Below are 25,122 nucleotides of genomic sequence, written 5' to 3'. Positions count from 1 at the left end.
AGATGTCAGATTTTGGAATATTTACTATGTGAGCCACTGACTCCACAGCACTGTTAAGTTTCTTGTAGATAGGTTGCAAATGAGATCACAAGGTTGCCACGGTGGGTGTGGTCACTGTTAGGGCACTGGAACCTTGCTGTGGCATCTTGCAAGGGATTACCAGATTAAGCATATAAAACCAAAGGATATAACATGTAACATTTGTGGAAAGCTGTGTGAGAAGAAGAGGGCATGAAGATCACCCACTAAGAAAGAAACCGGGCAGAATCTAAGCATCTCTTCAAGTTAATTTTCATTATATACATACATTACAAACCAGATCCTGTAATTGTTCAGGATTGAGTTGACCTTAACCGTCAGCCCTAATGGCCTACAGATTATTAGGTGCTGGCAATGCAACATTTTAGTGGACACAGGAGAGTGGTATGGATCACTAACTTATTCTCACCAACAAATGGGCATCAAGAGAAACAATAAAATCTGCAGATCCCAGTTTCATGAGGTGGGAGAGTATACCTTCCAGTTGATTGTTAGGAATGTCCAAATAATAAGAGTACAATCCTACATATATTGTAGGATATATGTGCTGTCATAGACGCAGGAAAATGAGCGATTATGTGATGAAGCCAGTGCTGACAAATGTGCACCATCTACAGAGAATAGAGTATAGCCATAGCAGCATCAATCAGCAGAGACTAGAGCCAAGACAGTTTGTGTAGACTAGTATGCTGTCAATTCCCAGGAGCATGACACAAGCAAGACTGTGGGTGGGTCAGAATATATCTGATTAGGATGGAAGGGAAACACATAGAAAGTGTCCCGTTAAGTCTGATGATAGTTGCCTGAAACATAATGCGGAAACTAAAGTACCAGGGACTCTATGAAAAACTCCTTAATCACTAACTCAACAATATACTGATTAAAGAAACTGCACTAATAAATAGCAATCTTATTGAATGGCTGAGCTGGTTTGAAAGGCCAGTTGGCCTACTCCACTGATCTTACGTGAGGCTACAGTTCCAAAGACCTTTGTTCCAGGATAAGCTGCACCTCCAGCTAAGATGCTCAAGTTTCATTGCAGCACTGGCATCTAACTGATCATGTGAAAAATTGTCCAAGTATGTTTTGTTGACAAAAGGCAGCTTATTTACAATCTACCCAATTATTTTATTCTCAGTCTTCATTAAGGTGTTCAAGGTCTCTTTAACAGTGCTATCAAATGGCATCGACTTACCATTGATGGGTTTATCAATGCAAAGTTTGGGTTTGCAGAACTATTCAGCTTTAAACCAAACATGTCCCTAATATCAAGATAGTATTTGGCAAGGTGTGGCATCAAAGAGATCTGGGAAAACAAAGTCAAGGGAAAAACATTACAATGTTTGGAATCTCTCCTCAGACAAAGGAAGATGATTATGGTCATTGGAGGCATATGGTCACAGCCCAGTGAGGAATTACATACAGAATTAAAAGGGCTAAAATCTAACTGACTTATTGGCAGCTTGATTAGTTGCGCTGTGAGAATAATGTTGCAAGGTAACCAAGGAACAAACGAGTGCTTGTTGCATGAGAAAGCTGCTTTGTGTAACCACTAATCTAGGATGCCTGGCAATGATCAGAGTATTATGTGATAATGAATGTTTGACAAGCAGCCCCGGTCAGTGCTCTGGACTCACTTTATTACAGATTTTCCAGGTTCTATTAGCGGGGGCTCTATAGTATCAACTGAGATGCAAGCTTGCTAATAAACAGTATGTAATCTTAAGAAAACTGAGTTTGACAATTATTCTCTTGGTGTAAACCTAAAGTCCTTTGGTTGAGAAGCAAATCGACACCCAGGACGTCACTGTAGGAATTCCTCAGGGCAGTGTTCTACTCCATCTTTACTGTGCCATCAGTGACCTCCATTTCATAACAAGGACAGAAGCTGAGATGCTTGTTGCTCAATGTTAAACCATTAAACCATTGTTGCAATGAACGAGGCGAACCCAAACACAGGACACAGGCATGGAGATTGAGTTAGGATGCAGACGTGGGCGTGAGTGTTGAATGGCAAATAGGAGGGAGTGCAGGAAAGCAGGAGGCAGGCAGAACTTATCTTAACATGGAGTGTAGAAAGGGCAGAGGCAGACAAAACTTTCCTTAGCATGGAGAGATGGAGTTATGCAGGTAAACCTCGGTACTGGGGTAAACTTGGAATCCTTATCTTGGCACGGAGAGACAGCTTCACAGGTAAACCAAAGAACTGGAGTTGAACTTAGAAAACTTATCTTGACTCGGAGAGACAGTTGCACAGGTAAATCTTGGTACTGAAGCAAAACTTAGAACACACTATCCTAAGCAGTTGGGAAATGTTAATTACTACACTGGCAAAACCAATAATCTGGCAACTGGTGGGTGCAAAGCCAGGGTTCTTATGCTGCAGGTCTTGATGAAGACCAGGTGTGCCACCATCAAAGGGAATTAGGAAAAAATGGGGAGTTAATGGTCGGAACCGTGGCACAACCCTTACCCCCCCCCCCCCCCAACAGGAGCCTCCAGGTGAAACACCAGGCTTGTCCAGATTGTCTCGATGGAAATCTCGGATGAGGAAAGGGTCCAAAATGAAGGGTGGGGAATCCAGGTGCACTCCTGAGGACGGTATCCCTCCCAATCAACCAGGTACTGGAGATCCCTGCCTTGGCGGTGCACATCCAGTATTCGCTGGAAAGTGTAAGCTGGGTAGTCGGCAATGATCTGGGCAGATGGAGGAGGTCCAGCAGGAGGGCACAAAGGGCTGACAGATACAGGTTTCATTTGGGAGACGTGGAATGTGGGATGAATGTAAATGGATCTGGGCAGTTTGAGTCTGACCACCGAGGGGTTGATGATGCTCTCAATTTTGAATGGTTCGAGGTAACAAGGGGCGAGTTTCTTGGGTTCATTCTGGAGAGGGATGTCTTTTGAAGAGAGCCAAACCTTCTGACCAGGCCGATAGTTGGGTGCAGGAACTTGATGGCGATCGACAATCCTCAGCTGAGCGGAGCAAGGCCACACGTGCATCCTTTCAGACCTTGCGGCGGAGATGGGCCTGAACTGAAGGCACAGCAATGTCGTCTTCATGGGCAGGAAACAGTGGGGGTTGATAACCCAGGGAGCATTCGAAGGGAGACATTTCAGTGGCAGTGCTGACCATGGAGTTGTGGGTGTACTCCACCCAAGTGAGATAGGTGCTCCAAGATGACGGGTTGTTGGAGGATATACAGTGCAGTGCTACTTCCAAATACAGGTTTGCTCGTTCCGTTTGACCTTTAGTCTGTGGATGGAAACCGGAAGACAGACTTACTAAGGCTTGACAGAAGGATCTCCAGACTTGAGAGATGAATTGGGGACCCCAGTCAGAGACAATGTTAGAAGGATTTCCATGAAGGTGGAAGAGGTGACAGATAAGGAGGTCGGTTGTTTCACGGACTGTAGGGAGTTTGGGAAGGGCTATGAAATGCATGGCTTTGGAGAAATAGTCCACCACAGTGAGCACAGCAGTGTTACCATGTGAAGGGGGTAAGTCCAGTAACGAAATCCAGAGCAATATGGGACCAAAGGCGGCTAGGGATAGGCAGGGTACGAAGCAACCCAGCAGGTGATGAATGGGAGACTTTTCCGTGGGCACACACAGAACAGGCAGAGATGAAGGAGTTGAGTGTCAGCATCCATGGTGGGTCACCAGAAATGTCACTTCAGAAGGGACAGAGTTTGAACGATTCCGGGATGGCTGGTGAAGCAAGAAGTATGCCCCCACTGGAAAACCTGAGACTGAACAGTGATTCGGGGGCCCATTGCCTGGGTCCAGTTGAGCCTGTTGGGCCTTTCTGACTATGGATTCGATCTCCCAAGTGAGGGCAATCACCACACAGGATGGTGAAAGGATGGTATCGGGGTTGGAAAGGCCCTCCTCGGAGATGTATTGATGAGAGAGAACATCTGGCTTCCCGTTCTTGGAACTGGGACAATAGGTGAGGGTGAATTGAGTAAGAGGCCCTGCCACATGACTGTAATCCCTGATGAAGCTACAGTAGAAGTCTGTGAACCCCAGAAATTGCTGAAGTTGTTTGGGCATTGTGGGTTTTGGCCACTCCGCCACCACCTGGATCTTTTCAGGATCCATCCTCACTGGATTAGAATAGAACTAGATAAAATAGGAGAAAATATACCAGAAGATTTTATATATAAGTGGGAATCTAAATGGATACAAGCAAAGAAAGAATCTCCTATATTAAAACATTTGATTGATTTATGGAATAAGGTAAATGTTGATGATGAGTTAAGGAAATCTTTATTAGCAAAGAGACCTTTAATTCAAAATAAACTTATTCCTTTTACAATGGATAACCAACTTTTATACAACTGGTTTCAAAAAGGGATTAGATATATAGGAAACTGTTTTGAAGGAGGTATATTAATGTCATTTGATCAATTAAAGAATAAATACAAAATATCAAACAACACTCTTTTTTGTTATTTCCATTTAAGGGTTTATTTAAGAGATAAACTGGGTCAAACAATGTTATTGCCAAAACCTAATGAAATAGAAACTTTAATTCAAAAAGGAAAAATTTTTAAAATTATTTCTTGTATGTATAGTTTGATTCAAAAACAGGCAATTAAACAAGGAATTCATAAGTCAAGACAAAAATGGGAAACTGACTTGAATATTAAAATTGAAGAAACAAGTTAGTCAAGACTATGTCTTGACAGTATGACAAATACAACAAATGTCCAGTTAAGATTAGTGCAATATAATTTTTTACATCAATTATATATTACACCACAAAAAATAAATAAATTAAACCCAAATTTATCTGATCAATGCTTCCGATGTAATCAAGAAATTGGTACTTTTTTACATTCTACTTGGTCTTGTTTTAAAATTCAACCTTTTTGGACAAATTTAAGAGTTTTACTGGAACAAATTATTGGAACACAACTTCCACATAACCCAATATTATTTTTACTAGGCAATATTGAAGGGATAAAACCGAAACCCAAATTGAATAAATATCAGAAAGAATTAATAAAAATTGCATTGGCAGTAGCCAAAAAGGCTATTGCAGTTACTTGGAAATCGGATTCATACTTAAGTATAGATCGTTGGAAGAATGAAATCTTCAGCTGTATTCCACGAAAAAATTACATAATTTGAAATAAATAGGAAACATTTCTGAAAATTTGGCGCCCTTATTTGCAAAAGATAGGATTAAATATATAGGCGCTCTAAAGATAAAGTTACTGGTTATATGGGGAAAGAAATAAATATATACACTAAAGATATTATGAACTCCATGGAGCATGTGGTGATCTTCCGATATCCAGGCATTCTTTCTTTCTTTCTTTTTTTCTTCTCTTTTTTTTCTTTCTTTCTATAGGGATATGTTGGGGGGAGGGGTTAAGGGGAGGGGGGAAGGGTTGTTAATTTTTTTTTCTTTCTGTGATTTGAAAACTCAATAAAAAATTAATTAAAAAAAGGATCCATCCTCGCTTGCCCGCTCTCAATGATGTACCACAGGAAATTTTCAGAATGGGGATGGAACTTGCAATTCTCTGCCTTAATGAATAGCTTGTTCTCCAAAAGCCTGAAGAACCTGATGACATGGTGGGTGTATTCCTGAAGACTGCGGGAGAAGATTAGGATGTCGTCCAAATAAATGAAAATGAAACAGTTAATAAGGTTCTTAAGGACGTCATTCACCGGGGCTTGGAAGATGGCGGGGGCATTGATGAGACTGAATGGCATGACCAGATATTCGAAATGACTGAGGGGGGGGGGGGTGGGTTGTTAAAAGCTGTTTTCCATTCATCTGCGTTCCACAGGTCCCACTCAGAAAAAATTGTGGCTCCGTGAAGGGGCTTGAAAGCCGAGTTGATAAGGGGCAGAGGACACTTATTCTTTATGGTGATACTGTTCAGGCCATGGTAGTCAATGCAGGGGTGCAGTGAGCTGTCTTTTCTTCCCCACAAAGAAGAAGCCGACGCCTACTGGGGAATGAGGGTTGGATAACGCCAGCTGCGAGGGAGTCATTTAGGTAAGCCTCCGTTGTTTTCCTTTCTGGTCGAGACAGGTTGTACAGCCGACTGGTGGATAGAGGAGCTTCGGAGAAAAGGTCAATTGCACAATCGTAAGGGTGATGCGGAGGCAGGGCAAGAGTTCATTGCTTGCTAAACAACTTCTCCCAGATTGTGATACTCGAACCTCGAACTCAGGGGGTTCAGAGGCAGACAAGTTCACGGTGACCTCCATTGGGGAAAGGGCTGATTGTAGACAAGTGAAAAGGCAGAACGAACTCCAGCTGACTATCTTCCTGGTGGACTAGTTGATGTGGGGATTATGACGCCTTAACCAGGGGTAACCAAGAACTATAGGAGCTTGAGGAGAGGAAATTAAATTGAATTGTACCTGTTCCCAATGGTTTCTGGAGAAAAAGAGAGGCAGGGGTTCTGTGCAGTTTGTGACTCGGGCCGGTAGTCTACCGTCCAGTATCAAGGCTTCCCAGGGGGTATTCAACGGCTCACAAGGAATTCCAGCTTGGGAAGCTAGGTTTTCATCCAAAAAGTTTCCCTCAGCGCTGGAGTCCACTAGTGCTAACAGAGGCAGGGACTGTTGGTTGTAACACAAGGTGCTTGAAGCTGCATCCAGGTTCGGGGGACGGAAGGGAATTGTGGTGAACTACATATACCTGTCTGGACATGCCCCCCCCCCCCCCCGCTGACTGCTCCCGTGGCTCCTCCCACAGACCCCTGTATAAAGGCGATTGGAGGCACTGCTCCTCCCTCAGTCTCCAGGATGTTGTGTTGTTGTGTGATGGTCGGTTGCTGCTTCTGCTTTCTTCCAGCCAATAAAAGCCTACCTTAACTCACGTCTCCGTGAGTTATTGATGGTGGATCAGGAATGTTGTCCCCCTTTCTACTGGTGAGCCTTCCCTTTTGGCTGAAGGAGCCAGGTAGCACAGAAGTGGCCAGACTGGCCGTAATATAGACACGCACCCGCTCTCAATCTCTGGAGTTGTTCTGTGGGGGAAAGGCAGTTCCATCCCAGCTGCATGGTTTCCTCTCCCAGGTCGGTGGAAACGGCCGAGCTGGGAGCTACTCTAGGAGCAGGAGGAGGAGAGAGGCTTGTTCTGGTGGGTGGTGGTAATGAGTGCCGTGGAGTGGCCAAAGGTGGTAGATGACCAGTTCTTTATGGCGTTCGCAGAGACAATTGTCCAACCTGGTGGCGAGGGAGATTAAGGAATCAAGGCTGTCGGTGTCGTCTCTTGCCACCAACCCATCTTTCACCACATTGCTGAGACCATTCTGAAATACCCCTTGGAGTGCCTCATCGTTCCACCCTGAGTCGGACGCTAATGTCCAGAACTCCAAACACTATCTATAAATTTGCTAATGACACTGCTGCTGTTGGCAGAATCTCAGATAGCTACATGGAGGCATACAGGAGTGAGATTTATCAGCTGGTTGAGTGGTGATGCAGCTACCTCAGTAAGAGTTTGTTGCAACACCACTCAACCATCTAATATACCTCATGACAGCAAAAGTAATGAATTGACTGTGTACTTTAGCAAGGAGAAGTCAGGAGAACACACACCAGTCCTCATTGAGAGGTCAGTGATAGAAAGGATAAGCACTGTCATATCTCAGAGGATCTATTGTCAGCCCAACAGATTGTCAGAGATTAAGTGAGCTAGGGCTTTACTCTTTGGAGAGAAGGAAGATGAGAGGAGACATGTTAGAGGTGTACAAGATATTAAGAAGAATAGATAGAGTGGACAGTCAGCGCCTCTTCCCCAGGGCACCACTGCTCAGTACAAGAGGACGTGGCTTTAAGGTAAAGGGAGGGAAGTTCAAGGGGGATATTAGAGGAAGGTTTTTCACTTAGAGAGTTGTTGGCGTGTGGAATGCACTGCCTGAGTCAGTGGAGGAGGCGGATACACTAGTGAAGTTTAAGAGATTACTAGACAGGTATTTGGAGGAATTTAAGGTGGGGGGTTATAGGGGAGGCAGGGTTTGAGGGTCGGCACAACATTGTGGGCCGAAGGGCCTGTAATGTGCTGTACTATTCTATGTTCTATACCAGTGGCTCTATTTCATTAGGAGTTTGTGGAGATTTGATAAGTCTGGCAAATTTTTACAGATGCACAATGAGAGCATCTGAATGGTGTGGAGGCTCTAATGTACAGGATCAAAGGAGGCTGCAGAAGGTTGTCGACTCAACTAGCTCCATCATGGGCACAGACCTCCCTGAGGACATCTTCTAAAGGTGGTGCCTCAAGAAGATGGCATCCCTTATTAAAGACCCTCAACATCAGGGAGAAGCCCTCTTCTGGTTACTACCATCAAGGAAGTACAAGACCCTAAAAAAGTGCAGCACTCAATGTCATGTGGTGTGGACAAGGGTGCTGGGAGAGGACCCACACACAGGACACAAACTCGTCTTTCTTAGGTACAATAAAATAGCTTTTATTACTTGCTACACTGAAGATCGGGAAATCGAGGACAAAGAGGAACACGAACCTCGGACTAGAGGACTAGGGACTTGGATCGCCACGGACCTGGGACTTGGAAACAGGGAACTGGGACAGCCGCGGACCTTGGACTTGGACAGTGGGGACTGGGACTGCCACGGCTCTTGGACTTGGACCCTGGGACCTTGATTCACCGCCGGCAGACACTTGGATGCCATGGATCTCTGCAGCCAGAAACGTGGACACCAAGACACAGGACAAGGAATCTTGAACCAGGACTCCTCCCTCAGATCAGGCATCGAGCTGGGACTCTTCGAGAGGTAAACACAGACAACGGGCAGGAACGTCAAGCCAGGACTACACCTCCATATCAGGCATCGAACCGGGACTCTTCTTCGGGGGTAGACACAGACACTGGGCATGACATTGAGCCAGGACTCCACCTCCATATCAGGCATTGAGCTGGGACTCTTCTTCAGGGGTAGACACAGACACTGGGCATGACATCAAGCCGGAACTCCGCCTTCAACTCAGGCACTGAGCCAGGACTCTTCTTCAGGGTGTAGACACAGACTTCAGTTATGAACATCAAGTCAGGACTCCGCCTTCAGCTCAGACACTGAGCCGGGACTCTTCGAGGGGTAGATACGGAAAAGGGGCATAAACATCGAGTCAGGACTCTGCCTTCAACTCACCCCTGGTACACTGACCTTGCCCAGACCCACTCTGGCGACAGAAGGCAAATTGCTGGTACTCCTATGCGGGCTGGATCACTCTGGCTTGTCGTAGCAGCGACGGTGACTTGCAAAGGCTTCTTAACACTCTCGCCCCGAACAGCTAAAGCTAGGGGCTTATAAGCTGCCGGTTCGGGTCGAGGGTAGATTACCTTGATTACCAAACTCAAGGGACGCATGAAACGAAATTAAAAGGGACAAGGCGTCAATGGTCCGGATCGCAACCTAACTAAATTTAAAGGGGAACCGATCCGGACCATGACACTCAATGCATTAGGAACAACTTCTTTGCCTCCATTGTCAGGTTTCTGAGTAGTCCCATGAATACTGCCTCCCTATTCCTCTTTCACATTATTTATTTTATTTTATTTCTTATTGTAACCTGTAGTGATTTTTATGTCTTTCACTGTACTTCTGCCACAAACCAACAAGTTTCACAACATATTTCAGTGATAATAAACCTGATTATGGAATTAATTTTAAATGGATTATATATTATGGTGCATTTTCCTATTTACATCAAAGACAACAATTTCCAATATAACTGAGTTTATGTAAATATTTTTGAACTTTATTATTATATCCTCAAGATATTTTTCAGCGCATAAGTATCCTTCATATCCACTTTTCATAGCAAAATTCACATGATCTATATACTACTATGAGAGTTAAAGTATATTCTCCAGATTATCAGTCCAGGATCTTAAATCTAGTAATATAATCCATGTATTAGAATGGATTTTTTTGAAATAGAAAAATATGCTAGTTTAACCATACCAATCAGGCAACTGAGTTAACAATGTGATTTATTCCTTTTGAGAAACATTCTGTTTGTTGTGCTTGGTATTGTTGGCTCTTGACAGTTTGTTACAGAACCACCCATATTTCAAAGAGCCTTTGCATATTGGGTATCCATCAGAAGGTCCCATGAGTCTTTAAATCAGAAGTCTGTAAACAGGATGTGCAGCACAGGAAACTGTCTTTCAGAGAAGCAAGTCATTAGACTTACTATAGCAGATGCTGAAAAATTGAAAACCAATTACCTCTAATTAGAGAAAGCTCCTGGATACAATGCATATCAGCAAACAAAGCAGAGCAGTTAACATTGAATTAAGGATCAATGTGAGATTTTCAATAATGAAAACATTTTGCCTTTCAGGGGCTAGGGTCATGGATGTCTTGCTTGGATCAGGTACACAGCATTCTAAATGGGGAGGGTGAACAGCATGAAGTCATGATACATATTGGAAATGGGAGGAGGTCCTGAAGAGAGAATATATAGGGAGTTACAGTGGTGCTAGAAAGTTTGTGAACCCTGTAGAATTTTCTCTAGTTCTGCATTTTTCTGATCATCTAAAATGTGATCAGATCTTCTTGTAAGTTCTAAAACTAGATAAAGAGAACCCAATTAAATAAATAACACAAAAACATTATACTTGTTCTTTTATTGAGAAAAATGATCCAATGTTACACTGTAGATAGTAAGCTGAACAGTAGGATCTCCAGAGTGGTAATGTTTGTATTGCTGCCTGTGTCACGTGCAGTGAAGATAAGAATGTGATTTGGCAGATGAATGTGTGGTAGAGGAATTGGTGTGGGGTATAGGGTTTCAAATTACTGGATCACTGTGATCTCCTCTGGGGAAGGTACGACCTGTAAAACTGAGATGGGTTACACCTGCACCCGAGAGGAACCAATATCCTTGTGGGCTGAATTGCTGGAGCTGCTGGAGAGGGTTTAAACTAATTTGGCAGGGGGAACAGAACTGGAGTAACAGGACTGACGAAGGGGCAATTGGTAAACAAATAGATGCAGTGTATAGTGACACTGTAATGAAAGACAGGTAGATGATAGGGAAAAATTGCAGTCAGAATGATTTGGAATGTAACATGGGTGCAAAATTGAACAGAGTGATGAATACAGGGCTGAAGATGTTATATATAGAGAAAAAGATAGATAATCTTGTAGTATATCTACAGATTGGCAGGTATGATGTGGGTATCACTGAGTCATTGTTGAAAGAAGATCATAGTTGGAAGCTTAACATCCGAAGATAAACTTTATATCAAAAGGACAAGCAGGTAGGCAGAGGAAGGCGGGGGGTGACTCTGCTCGTAAAAACTGAAGTCAAAAGATTAGCAGGGATGATGGCAGAACAGCAATGGTTGGAGTTTCTAGGAGCATTTCAGAAGGCACAGGATAGATACAACCCAAAGATGAAAAAAGTATTCTACAGGTTGGATGGTGCAACTGTGGTTACAAAGGAAGTTGAAGAGGAGGCATATAATATAGCAAAAATTAGTGGGAAGTTAAAAGATTGGGAAGCTTTTAAAAACCAACAGAAAGAAACTCAAAAAGCCATTAGGAGAGAAAATATGAAATATGAGGGTGAGCTAGCCAATAATATAAAAGAGAGTACCAAAATTTTTTCAGATATATAAGGAGACAAGAGTGGGTATCAGACCACTGGAAAAAGATGTTGAAGTGGTAGGAATAGGGGACAAATAAATTGTGGATGAATTTAATAAGTATTTTGTGTCAGTCGTTATTTTGGAAGACACTAGCAGTTTGCTAGAAAATCAAGAGTACTGGGGCAGAAGTCAGTGTGGTTGCTATTACTAATGAGAAGGTACTTTGGAAGCTGAAAGGTCTGAAGGTAGATAAGTCACCTGGACCAGATGGACTACATCCAGGGTCCTCAAAGATGTTGCTGAAGTGATTGTGGGGGAATTAGTAATGATCTTTCAAGAATGGTTCCAGAGGACAAAATTGCAAATATCACTCCACTCCTTAAAAAGGGAGGGAGGCAGAAGAAAGGAAACTGTAGGCCAGTTAGTTTGAATTCAGTGGTTGGGAATATGCTGGAGTCCTTTATTAGGGATAAGGTTTCAGAGTACTTGGAGACACATGATAAAATAGGCCAAAGTCAACATGGTTTCCTTAAAGGGAAATCTTGCCTGCTAAATCTGTTGGAGTTCTTTGAGGAAATAACAAACAGGATAGACAAAGGAGAGTCAGTGGATGCTGTATGCTTGGATTTTCAGAAGGCCTTTGAAAAGGTGCCACACACGATGCTGCTTAACAAGATAAGAACCCATCGTATAACAAGAAAGACACTAGTATAGATCGAAGGTTGGTTGATTGCAAGGAGGCTAAGAGTGGGAATAAAGGGAGCCTTTTCTGGTTGGCTGCTGATGACCAGTGGTGTTCCAAAGGGGTCAGTGTTGGTGTGGTGAACTACATATACCTGTCTGGACATGCCCCCATCCCCCCCCCCCCCCGCTGACTGCTCCTGTGGCTCCTCCCACGGACCCCGGTATAAAGGCGATTGGAGACACCACCCCGGCCTCAGTCTCCAGGATGCAGTGTGGTGGTCAATTGCTGCTTGTTCTTTCTTCCAGCCAATAAAAGCCTCACATCTCCAAGAGTTATTAATGGTGCATCAGTTGGGACTGCTTCTTTTCACGTTATATGTCAATGTTTTGGATGATAAAGTTGATGGCTTTGTGGCGAAGTTTGTGGACAGGTGGAGAGGTAGGTAGTGTTCAGGAAGCAGGGAGTCTACCGAAAGACTTAGACAGATAGGGAAAATGGGCAAAGAAGTGTGAATGGAATGTAGAGAAATGTATGGTCATGCTCTTTACTGGAAGGAATAAAGATGTTGACTATTTTTTAAATAGGGGAGAAAATTCAAAACTCAGATTTTATGCAGGATTCTCTGTAGGTTAACCTGCCATTTGAGTTAGTGTTAAGGAAAGCAAATACAATGCTAGCATTAATTTCAAGAGGAGTAACATATAAAAGCAAGGATGTAATTCTGAAGCTTTATAAGGCATTGGTCAGACCACACCTGGAACTTTGGAGAAGGTCCAGAGGAGAATGATTTCAGGAGTGAAAGGGTTAACATCTAAGGAGCATTCAATGGCTCTGAGCCTGTACTTGATGGTGTTTAGAAGAGTGAAGGGGAGATCTAATTGAATCCTATTGAATATTGAAAGGGCTAGATGGAGTGGACATGGAGAGGATGTTTTCTATAGCGGAAGAAGTCTAGGACCAGAGAGTACAGCCTCAAGATAGAGGGAATTCCATTTAGAACAGAGATGAGGAGGAATTTATTTGACCAGAAGGTAGTGAATCTGTGGAATTCATTGCCATAGATGGTTATAGAGGGCAAATCATTGGGTATATTTAATAATAATAAAAAGTACTGTATTGCTCCTGAGTGGGAAATTCTTTAGTTACAGCAGCAACATTTAAAAACACACTTAGCAGTGTGCAGACTTTACTAATAGTAAAGTACAGAATAATAATATACACAATAACAACTTACCAATGTATAATAATGTGCAATACTAACTTACAAAATAACAAAATAGCAAAATAACAAAATGCGAAGATGTGTGTTCTGTTGCACAGAGATGAATTGTTATATATACTTATTGCATTTGGTAGGAAAGATTTTCTGTAATGATCCTTGTGACAGTGGAGCTGAATGAGTTTGAAAAGGTGCTCTGCTGCTTATTCAGTAGGTCAATAAGAGGATGTGCCAGATTGTCCATTTTGGATAACAGTTTGTTTAGTGATTTCCTCTCCACCACTAACTCAAAACAGCGGAGGTTAATAGGTTCTTGATTTGTCATTGCGTCAAATGTTACAGGGAGAAAGTAGGAGAACAGGGTTGAAAGGGATAATAAGTCAGCCATGATTGAATGTTAGATTAGTCTCGATAAGTCGAATGCTTAATTCTGCTCTTATGTCATATGCTGTTAAAGTAACATTTACAGCTTGCACTGTACTCTGCTGCAAAATAACCAATTTCACAACATACTGCATGTCAGTGATAATGAACCTGATTCTGATTTAGCATACTCTACAGCTGGTCAGGCTTTTCTAAGAATGCAAGGAGTACAGCCAGATGCATCCATATTTCTCTGATATGGCGCAGGACTCCACTTCTTGTTCAGTATTAATATCTATTTTAAACTATCACATTTTAAACCTTTTAAACCACACTGTTCTTGTTTAAACCAAAGTTACGGTGAAATGTATTCCCTTCCAACAGCAGAAATACCCTTTTGAAAATGATGTTCAGTTTACTTTGGAACAAGGCATTTTGCAGTTTGTCTCCTGTGCAACAAGTCCACGGTTTCCCTTGCAACTCCTATTCCCTGCTTTGTCAATTTTCAAAGTTAATCTTTTTTAGGTTAAAGTAATTGCTCAACAAATAACTGAATTCCTGAAATCTTTTGCCACTACATTTCGCTGGGGCTCAGCAAATTTCTCATTTACTATACATAAGAACTTCTTCAACACTGATTAAGATTGACCTGTTTATCTTTATCATTAATGTCTTTGCAGCAAGGAAATGTAATACTTTGCAGTATTCATTCCAGATTTCAATCTGAGAGTTAACAGTTGTCTTTTTATTTTGTATTTTCTTTCTTTGCACACTATTGTTTGACTTTCCATCGCCACCAGCTCCCAGCATGACCTGTTTTTTTTAAAAAAGAGGATTACAGTTCTATTCTACCTGATGTGAACAATACAGGAACATCTTTGTCTTATTGTTTTATATTAACAAAAAGAGGAAACTGAGTTTCACAATTTGGCAATATTTACTTATGCTGAGCTTAATGAGCTACAAATTGTCTGTCAACTTCGGCAGTGACAAGGAACAAAAAATCTATATAAAAAACATGATAATCTCTATTGTACAATAACGTTACCCTGACTTGGAGGAGAACCAGTAATTAGACATTACTACATTTTCCCTTTAAAAGATGGAAGAATTTTGTACATTTCAAATGAGACGGTCATTTATTCTTCAAACTCCAAGAGAGTGTTGCCCCAGTTTTTTAAGTCCCATTTCACATCACAACCTCACAACCTCTAAATAATCTAGTGAACTCCCTCCATTGTCAGGATATCCTTCCTCAGATTGAGGGACCAGAGAATATGCCATCATATTCATAGTAATACACGATATTTCAGAAGTGTTCTTCCAGGGGTTCTGCATATTTGGAACAAGATTTCTCTACTTATGTCCTTTTTCAATAAAGTTGGACATACTGTATGCCTTTATGATTCTTAGCTGAATGCACATCAAACTTCAGTGATTTGTGTACAGTGACACTTAGGTTACTTTAAGCATCAACACCTTTTAATCTGATCATTGTTGTTAGGTTGGATCTGGAATTTCCAGTTGGCTGACGATTTCCCTCCACGCCACTCTGACATATTGGGAAATCATGTTCGTGGAAGGTTACAGTAGTGGTTTGCCTTTGCCTTCTGCTGGGTGAGTTTAAAGAGATCACCACCTCTTGCAGTGGATGACCAGGACGTCTAAGTGCCTTGTCGTGCTCTTAGCGCTCGACAAACACCTGCCAGCCTGCCTTCTTGATTGTTGGACCATTAATCGGTCTCTTCCGTTCAATCTGCCAGGGCCAGACTTCACTCGGTGGGATAGGCCGGTCCCCTACCTCACCAAGGGTCAAAGACCCGTCAGCTACCCTCACCTGGTTTAGCCTGTCTGCTGAGATGGTTTACTGGGGTGTGGCTGCTGCGCGTGTTACAGCTACTTGGAGCCACAGGTGAGAGCTGAGCGCCAGGTAGAACCCAAAGGTGGACGAGCTGCCCTGAAAAAGGGCATGGCAGGCCCCCCATTCAAGGTGTTACCCCTCCCTAGACACCCCATACACCCCTTCAATCTAATACCTCATATTTTCCATCATTATTTTCCATCTGCTGTGTCTTTGTCCATTTGCTTAACATCCTCTTTAAGCCACTCTGCATCCTTTTTATTGTCTACATGCAGCTTTATATTTCCGATTACCAGAATCCATCCACTGTTTGGTTTTGTATGAAACAGGAGGATGAGAACTTAAAATCCAAGCATTAAAGAAGTGGAGTTAATGTAAATAACAAAGGGCAGGAGAGAACAGAGACATCAGATACATGATTCAGCTGAAATTTGGGGAGAGTACAGGATATCAGAGTGGTACTGGAATAAATTAAAATTAAGTGGCAAGGATTAAGTTTTCATCAACTCACGGATTGAGTTAAGAGTAGAGATGACCTGTATGTTCAACTTAGTCAGCCTGTATGACAGAGGGTATTCCAAGTCAGAAGCTAAGAACAGATTTGTGTTCCTGTGACAATAGGAGAGAAATTGTTTCTTTTAATAAAATGTTTAATATACTTTATTAGACTTCACTCATAAACATATTTGGCAAGGTGTAGGATTTCACATTGATAAGCCTAATCAAGGAGCAACTTATGCGCAGGTAGTTTGTCAGATCTATAACATTACATAGAAAATAGCATGTTTTGAATCATAGAAAGCTATCTAATTAAAATGGAAATAAAATACTGAAAGGAACTATGCTCATTTGGCCATTTGTCAATAATATTTCACAGATTGGCCACTGCCAGAATACTTGCGCTATGGAGGTTAATTTTGCTTTATTTTATTTCAACTATAAGGATAACTAGATGTTGGTAGGATAATCATAAGGATTTGTGCAAAAGAAGGAAAAAATTGTATTTACAACCTTTATGCAGGTATTTTTAAAATTATCTAATGAACCAAAATTACAATTGTAAACATACGTATTGTTAGTGGTAATGGTTGCATTTTCCCTGGAAAAAAAACACAGAATCTTTAAAAATTGGTGGAACAGACTCAATGGGCTGAATAGTCTAATTCTGTCCCTTTGTCTTATGGTCTAATGGTATGAAATGAAATCAGTCAAGCAGATAAAACTCATCAGTAAATTATTTTTTTAAAATGCTGATGTTTGAAATGTGAAAAAAGGAGAAAACATTGAGAACATTCATCAGGTCGGAGAATCATAGAAAGAAAAACAAATTTGATTGTTTCAGAACAGTCATGAGCTCCATTAGCAGCAGGAGCACAGCACCTTTAAGAGTCAATGCTATGGGCAGAAACATGGCAAAAGAGGCAGAACTCAAACCAGGCTGAAGTGCAGAGGGACAGGGCCTCCTCTATGCAGCACCTTGTTAATGAATGTGCAGTCATTGGAAAATAAGATTGACGATCTCAGGGCAAGGCTGCTGCATCAGGGGCAGATCTCGATTGCTGTATTGAAACTTAGTTATTGGCAAATACTCTGGATGCAGTGATACGAAGGTTTTATGATCTTTAGAATGGATTGAACTATGTACTCTGGTAAGGAAAACAGATGTCTGCTTTTTAGTCAATTTTCTTTGGCATTAGGACGTTGGAGTTATGTTGACATTTTGTTCCCCTGACTTAGAACACCCAACTATTAAATGTAGACCATTCTATTTGCCTTGTGAGTTCTCATCTGTGATCCTGACTGCAGTTAGTATACCACCAGCAGCTGATTATAAACAAGGCAAAACTCACAAAACTGCACAATGTTGTCTGCAGGCAAGAAACAGCCCATCCAAATACATTTCAAATTATAGTTGGCGACTTTAACCAGGCCTGTTTGAGGAAAACCTTGCCCAATTATTGCCAGCACATAACCTATTGCACCAGAGGTTCCAACACACTAGACCATTGCTACACTATGATAAGGAATGCCTATCATTCCTTTCTGAGACTACATTTTGGCAAATCAGACCATTTGGCTGTATTCCTGATACCTGCACACAGACAAGGCTTAAAGGAAGAAAGCAGAGGGTAGTTGTGGAAGGAAAGTATTCTGCCTAGAGGTCAGTGACCAGCTGAGTGCTGCAGAGATCTGTCCTGGGACCCCTGTTATTTGTGATTTTTATAAATGCCCTGGATGTAGAGGCGGAAGGATGGGTGAGTAAGTTTGCGGATGACACGAAGATTGGAGGAGTTGTGGATGGAGCTGTAGGTTGTCGAAGGTTACAAGAGGATATAGACAGGCTGCAGAGTTGGGCAGAAAAATGGTAGATGGAGTTCAATCCGGACAAGTGTGAGGTGATGCATTTGGGAAGGACAAACCAGAAGACTGAGTACAGGATTAATGGTCAGTTACTTACGAGTGTGGGTGAACAAAGAGACCTTGGGGTTCAAATCCATACATCCCATAAGGTTGCTGCGCAGGTTGATAGGGTAGTTAAGAAGGCCTATGGGCTGCTAGGCTCCATTAACAGGGGGATTGAGTTCAAGAGTAGAGAGGTCATGTTGCAACTCTACAAATCTCATGTGAGACTGCACTTAGAGTATTGTGTTCAATTCTGGTCACCTCATTATAGGAAGGATGTGGAAGCTATGGAGAGGGTGCAGAGGAGATTTACCAGGATGTTGCCTGGTTTGGAGAACAAGTCATATGAAGCAAGGTTAGCAGAGCTGGGACTTTTCTCATTGGTGCGTAGAAGAATGAGAGGGGACTTGATAGAGTTCTTCAAGATTATGAGAGGCATAGATAGGGTGTATAGTCAGTACCTGTTTCTCAGGGCACCAATAGCAAACACCAGAGGGCATATGTACAAAATTAAGGGAGGGAAGTTTAGGGGAGACATCAGGGGTAAGTTTTTTACACAAAGGGTTGTGAGTTCCTGGAATGACTTGCCAGGGATGGTGGTGGAGGCTAAAACATTAAGGGTATTTAAGAGCCTCTTGGACAGGCACATGGATGAAAGAAAAATGGAGGGTTATGGGGTAGTGTGGGTTTAGTACTTTTTTTAAGGATTATATGGGTCAGTACAACATGGAGGGCTGAAGGGCCTGTACTGTGCTGTTAGTGTTCTATGGTTCTAAGGCTCCATAGATCAAGACAACTAAGAGATGTTTGCAGGAGGCAGAGGAACAATTACATGATTGCGTTGAGTCAGTGGACTGGTCCATGTTCAAGAACTCATCTGGGGACCTAAATGATTATGCCAGGGTTGTAACAGACTTTATTAAAACAGCTGTGGATTAGTGTGTCCCCACAAAATCATTCAGGGTTTACCCCAATCAGAAACCCTGCATAAATAATGAACCCGGAATTTGCTGAGAGCTAGCTCAGAGGCATTCAAGTCTGGAGTTCAAGAATGCTATAAGAGGTGCAGGTATGATCTCTAGAAAGCCATCTCATGAGTGAAGTGGAGATTGTGGTTGAGACTGGAATCAATGAGGGATGCTTGATAGCTGTGGCAGGGTTTGAATGCCACAACCTCCTACAAAGTTACCTCTTGCAACATAGGGGGCAGCAGAACTTCTCTTCCAGATGAGCTCAATGCCTTCAATGCTCACTTTGACCACCAGAACAGGAGGAACCATCACACACCCCCCGTGTTCCCCAGTGATCCTTTATTCACAGTATCTGAAGATGACTTGTGGGGTGCCTTGAAGAGAATGAATCCAAGGAAAGCATCCTGCTCAGATAGAGTACCTGGCCGAGTATTGAAGACCTGCGCTGACCAACTGGTTGGTGTGTTCACCGATATCTTTAATCTCTTGCTCAGTAGGTGTGGTACCCACCTACTGAAAGCAGGCTTCCATCATACTGTGCCCAAGAAGAGTGATGTAACCTGCCTAAATGACTGTTGCCCAGTGGCACTAACATTGACAGTGATGAAGTGCTTTGAGAGGCTGGTGTTGGAGCACATCGGCTCCTGTCTGAGTGGCGATTTGTATCCGCTCCAATTTGCCTACTGAAGCAACAGGTCTACCGCAGATGCCATCTCATTGGCTCTTCACACAACCCTGGAACATCTGGACAGCAAAGATGCATACATCAGAATGCTTTTAATAGATTACAGCTCAGCATTTAATACCATCATCCCCTCAAAACTAATCAGTAAGCTCCAAGACATGGACTTCAATATCCCCTCGTGATTTCCTCAGATGCAGACCCCAGTCAGTTCAGATTACCAAGAACATCTCCTCCACAATCTCTATCGGCACAGGAGTACCATAGGGATGTGTGCTCAGCCCCCTGCTTTACCTGCTTTATACCTGACTGTGCGGCTAAGTACAACTCCAACACCATACACATGTTTCCTGATAACACCAATGTTACGGGCTGTATCAAAGGTGATGATGAATCAACATACAAGAGGGAGATTGGCCGAGTGGTGTAATAACAACAACCTCTCGCTCACTGTCAATAAGACCAAGGAACTGATTGTAGACTTCAGGAGAGGGAAACCAGAGGTCCATGACCCAGTACTAATTGGAGGATCAGAGGTGGAGAGGGTCAGTAACTTAAAATTTCTGGGTGTCAGTCAGAGGACCTGTCCTGGAACCATCATATAAATATAGTTGTAAAGAAGGCACAACAGTGCCTCTACTTCCTCAGGAGTCTGGAGATATTCGGCATGTCATCAAAAACCTTAGCAATTTCTGTAGATGTGAGGTGGAAAGTGTGCTGGCTGGCTGTATTACAGCCTGGTATGGAAACACCAAGGCCTTCGAATGGAAAATCCTACAGAAAAGCAACTTCCATCATCAGTGATCCTCACCACTAGGCCATGCTCTTTTCTCGCTGCTGCCATCAATTAGAAGGTACAAGTGCCTCAGGAGTCACACCACCAGGTTCAAGAACAGTTATTACCCCTCAACCATCAGGCTCTTGAGCAAAAGGGGATAACTACACATTCTATTTCTGGTGTTCCACATCCGACAGTCTCACTTTAAGGACTCTTTATCCTGTTACTTCATGCTCATTATTTATTACTATTTATTTATAATTGCATTTGCACAGTTAATTGTTAATTGATCCTATTTACAGTTATTGTTCTATAGATTTGCTAAGTATGCCCGCAGGAAAAAGGATCTCAGGGCTGCATGTGGAAACATATATGTACTCTGATATTCAATTTTACTTTGAAATTTGAACTTAGAAACCCTTGATCAGAAATGATGAATTAGATCCTTAAGCAAAACTGTGTAATAGACCAATTTTAAAGAAATTTGCAGTTCCAACTTGCAGTTCCAAGACTGCAAGCCAGCATCAGTTCAAAGTTCAATATAAATCTATATTCAAAGTACATATAAGTCACCATATACATCCCTGAGATTCATTTTCTTGCAGGTATTCACAGTAAATACAAGAAGTACAATGAAAGAGCACAAACCAGTAGGATCGACAAACAACCAATTTGCAAAAGATGTCAAACTTAAATAATTAATAATTATTGGGGTTTCTTTTTTACCAGACGGGCTGACCCTATACCTGATTTAAGGAAAGGCAAATACAGATACGTTCAAAATCACTGGTTTTGCTGATATCAATGCTTTTGATATTTTTAATATTAACCACGAGAATATGTATAATAATTTACAAATTGCAACAGATTGAGATTTATCTTACATCACTTTAACAAGAGGAGCATTCAAAATAAACCAAGAAAAAATATTTTAACATCACAAAATGACAATACCTTTTCACTGTTCTAATCTAAAAAATGTAAATTTGTAGTAATGTTACAATTACTCATACATTTTTAGTATGAATAGCATTTATAAAGAGACAACATTTTCTTAATTACCATTATCTAATCTGTGATGAACTCACTATTACAGCGCCTCTGCTTCCTGAGGAGTTTGTGAAGATTCGGCATGAATTCTAAAACTTTGACAAACTTGGACAGTTTATTGACTAGCTGCATCACAGCTTGGTATGGGAACACTAATGCCCTTGAATGGGAAATCCAACAAAAAATAGTGGATATGGCCTTCTCCATCACAGGTAAAGCTCTTCCCACCACTGAGAGCATCTACACGGAGCATTGTCACAAGAAAGCAGCATCCATCATCAGGGACCCCCACCACCAAGGTCATGCTCTCATTTTGCTGTTGTAATCAAGGAGAAAGTACAGGAACCTCAGGAGTCACACGACCAGGTTCAGGAACAGTTATTACCTGTCAACTATCAGGTTCTTGAACCAAAGGGGATAACTTCCCTGAACTTCACTTGCCCCATCACTGAAATGTTCCCACAACCTTTGGACTCACTTTCAGGGACTCTTTATCTCATGTTCTTGATATTTATTACTTAATTATTATTATTACTTCTTTCTTTTTGTATTTATACAGTTTGTTGTCTTTTGCACACTGGCTGAATCCCCAAATTGGAGGGGTCTTTCATTGATTCTATTCTAGTTATTATTCTATTATGGATTTATTAAGTATGCCCACAAGAAAATTAATCTCAGGGTTGTATATGGTGGCATATATGTACTTTGATAATAAATACTTTGTTACATCTCTAGTTTCTATAGGCTTTTGACTTCAATCACATTTAATCAATGGACTTCCTCAATGGGAGACCACAGTCAGTATGGATCGGTAATAAAGTTTCCTCCTCACTGACAATCAACACAAGTGCACCTTAAGGATGCTTGCTTAGTCCTGTGCTCTACACTGACAGCTGTGTGGAAAAGCACTGTTTGAGTACCTGCTGTAAATTCGCAGGTGACACCATGTTGTTGGCAAAATCTTACAAGGCATACAGGAGTTACAACAACAAACTCACACTCAACATTAGCAAGAACAATAAATCGATTGTGAACTTTCAGAAGGGGATCTCTGGAGAACAGTCACCAGCCATCATTTAGAGATCAGTAGTGGAAAGGGTGAGCAGCTTTATGTTCCTGGGTATTAACATTTTGGAGGATCTATCCTGGGACCAATACATTAATGCAATCATGTATAAGGCACACCAGCAGTTCTACTTTATTAGGAGTGAAGAGCTTTAGTTCATCACCAAAGACTCGTCTAAATATCTAATAGATACACAGTGGACAGCATTCGGTCTGGTTGCATCACTGCCTGGTATGGAGGCTCCATGCACTGGTTTGCATGAAGCTGCAGAGGGTTGTAGATTCAGCCAGTTCTATCATGGGCACAACTCTCCTACCATCAAGGGCAATCTCAAGAGACAGTGCTTCAAGAAGGCAGCACTGATCACTGAAGGCTCTTACCATCCAGGACATGCCTTCTTCTCATTACTACCATCGGAGAGGAGGTACAGGAGCTTGAAGACTACACTCAGTGATTCAGAAACAGCTTCTTCCCCTCCACCATCAAATTTTTTAACACTGTATGAACATTACTTCGTTATCCCTTTTTCGCACTTAATACTTATTTTGTAATTTGTAGTAATTTTATATCTTTGCACTGTACTGCTGCCACAAAACAACAGATTTCACAGCGTATAAGACAATGTTAATAAACCTGATTCTGAAGTACACTACACATATTGAGTGTCAAGAGAAATTAGATTAAATTAGTACATGCATATAGACATCGGTTTGTAACCAATCTGAATATTCAAATAAGTAATTCACAGTAGCATTTTAAACAACAACAAAAGTGGTAGTGTATGAATGCATTTCCTGAAATTTAGCATTGAACCCATAGCAACATCAGAATACAGTCTATGTATGAATTCAATGTGAGGTTGAAAGTTAGTTGTACATGGGCTAGGGAGGTTTGAGATGTTGTTTGAGTATGAAGTGATGTGAAAAAGAGTTTGTTTCTTTGTTATGGTACAGTAATCCTAGTGCAAATTACTTAACTGATTCAACTGGAGCAATCACATTTTCTTTCTTTCTTTCTGACATTCCAGCAATGAAATTAATTATTTTCCATATCCTTTGATAAGTTATGTTACTTGAAAAAACACATTTTTGTGGTGTTTGATAAAGTTCAGGATCACAGAAGAGTGGCCCAGGTAACTCTACAGGTTGACAGCGTCAGAAATTTAGGATCAAGTTCCATTTGGAATATTGCATTGGTGGGAAGAAAGCAAATGTTCGGTAAGGACAATAGGAGAAGTTGAAAGTGGATCTGCTAGAATTTGGATTCAGTGATCAGGCAGAAAATTACATCTTAGATCATTTCAATAGGGATTAAAAAAATAGAACTGGGAGTAGGCTATTCAACTCCTTGAGGCTGCTCTGCAATTCAATAAGATTATAGCTGATCTTTTACCTTGGAGTGCTTTTACTGTACCAACCCCATATCAATTAATCTGGATACTATCTAAATATCTACTGATTTCTCAATTAAATATGTTCAGCAACTCAATTTCCTTGATCTCTTGAGTCATGAATTCCAAAAATTCACTATTCTCTGACGCGAATGTTTTTAAAAAGTTATGTTTAAGAACGCTTAAGTATTTAATCAATGATATAGGGTGTTTCATATAGAGTCATAGAGAAGTACAGCATAGAACAGGCCCTTCAGCCCATCTAGTCCATGCCAAAACCGTTTAAAACTACCTACTCACATTGAATTGCACTGGGACTATAGTCATCCATATCCCTGCTATCAATGTACTTGTCCAAATTTCCCTTAAATGTTGAAATTGAGCGCAAATGCACCACTTGTGCTGGCAGCTTATTCCACATGACCCTCTCAGTGAAGAAGTTTCCCCTCATGTTCCCCTTAGAGTACAGTCGGCTCTCCTTATTCGCGGGTTCCACATCCGCGGATTCAACCGACTACGGATTGAAAATATTTGAAAAAAAATTCCAGGAAGCTCCAAAACCAAAACTTGAATTTGCTACGCGCCGAGCACTACACTTAATCCATGTGAATGAAGTGATGTGTAGGCATACCCCACTGTAGCCTCCTGCCATTTCACAGATCCTCAGTCTCTCTCCAGTACTTGTTATTTGAGCATTGTTCACCTCGCGTCTCATTCGTTTGCTACTTATGTTGTGTGCACCCTTTGTTTCTGTGAAAAAACGGCTCCTAAAAAGCAATTAAGTGGTCAAAACAATTCCTCAAAGGCTAAGAGGCAGTGTAAAGTACTATCTCTCACCGAGAAATAAAAATCTTAGCTCTTTTGAAAAGTGGTATGTCAGTTGTGCTTATTACATAGGCTGCAGATGCCCTAAAGCCCAAGACAATTAATGTATATTGGAAGCCATTATGGAGTGAAATAGTCAGTGATTTCAGGGGCTTCCCCATTATTGACACAGAAGTCAGGAATATTTTGAAT

The 25,122-nt window shown here is 41.6% G+C and overlaps 1 protein-coding gene across 3 annotated transcripts in view; it reads right to left on the bottom strand.

Moving 5' to 3' along the window:
* Positions 1 to 25,122, bottom strand: part of LOC132397252 (focal adhesion kinase 1) — a 545,830-nt gene that overhangs the window by 490,074 nt on the left and 30,634 nt on the right. Inside the window, exon 1 of one of the 3 annotated variants that reach the window (XM_059975878.1) lies at positions 16,277 to 16,352. The exons of the other annotated variants lie outside the window; for them this stretch is intronic. The gene's annotated coding sequence lies outside the window, so the exon portion shown is untranslated. Of the gene's footprint in view, positions 1 to 16,276; positions 16,353 to 25,122 lie in introns of those variants that run through there. 3 annotated transcript variants of the gene reach the window in all.

Source organism: Hypanus sabinus, chromosome 1 (genome assembly GCF_030144855.1).
Source record: "Hypanus sabinus isolate sHypSab1 chromosome 1, sHypSab1.hap1, whole genome shotgun sequence".
In the NCBI taxonomy this organism is placed as follows: Eukaryota; Metazoa; Chordata; class Chondrichthyes; order Myliobatiformes; family Dasyatidae; genus Hypanus; species Hypanus sabinus.
Note: the sequence above shows the minus strand (reverse complement) of the source record. Positions and strands in the feature narration are given on the sequence as shown.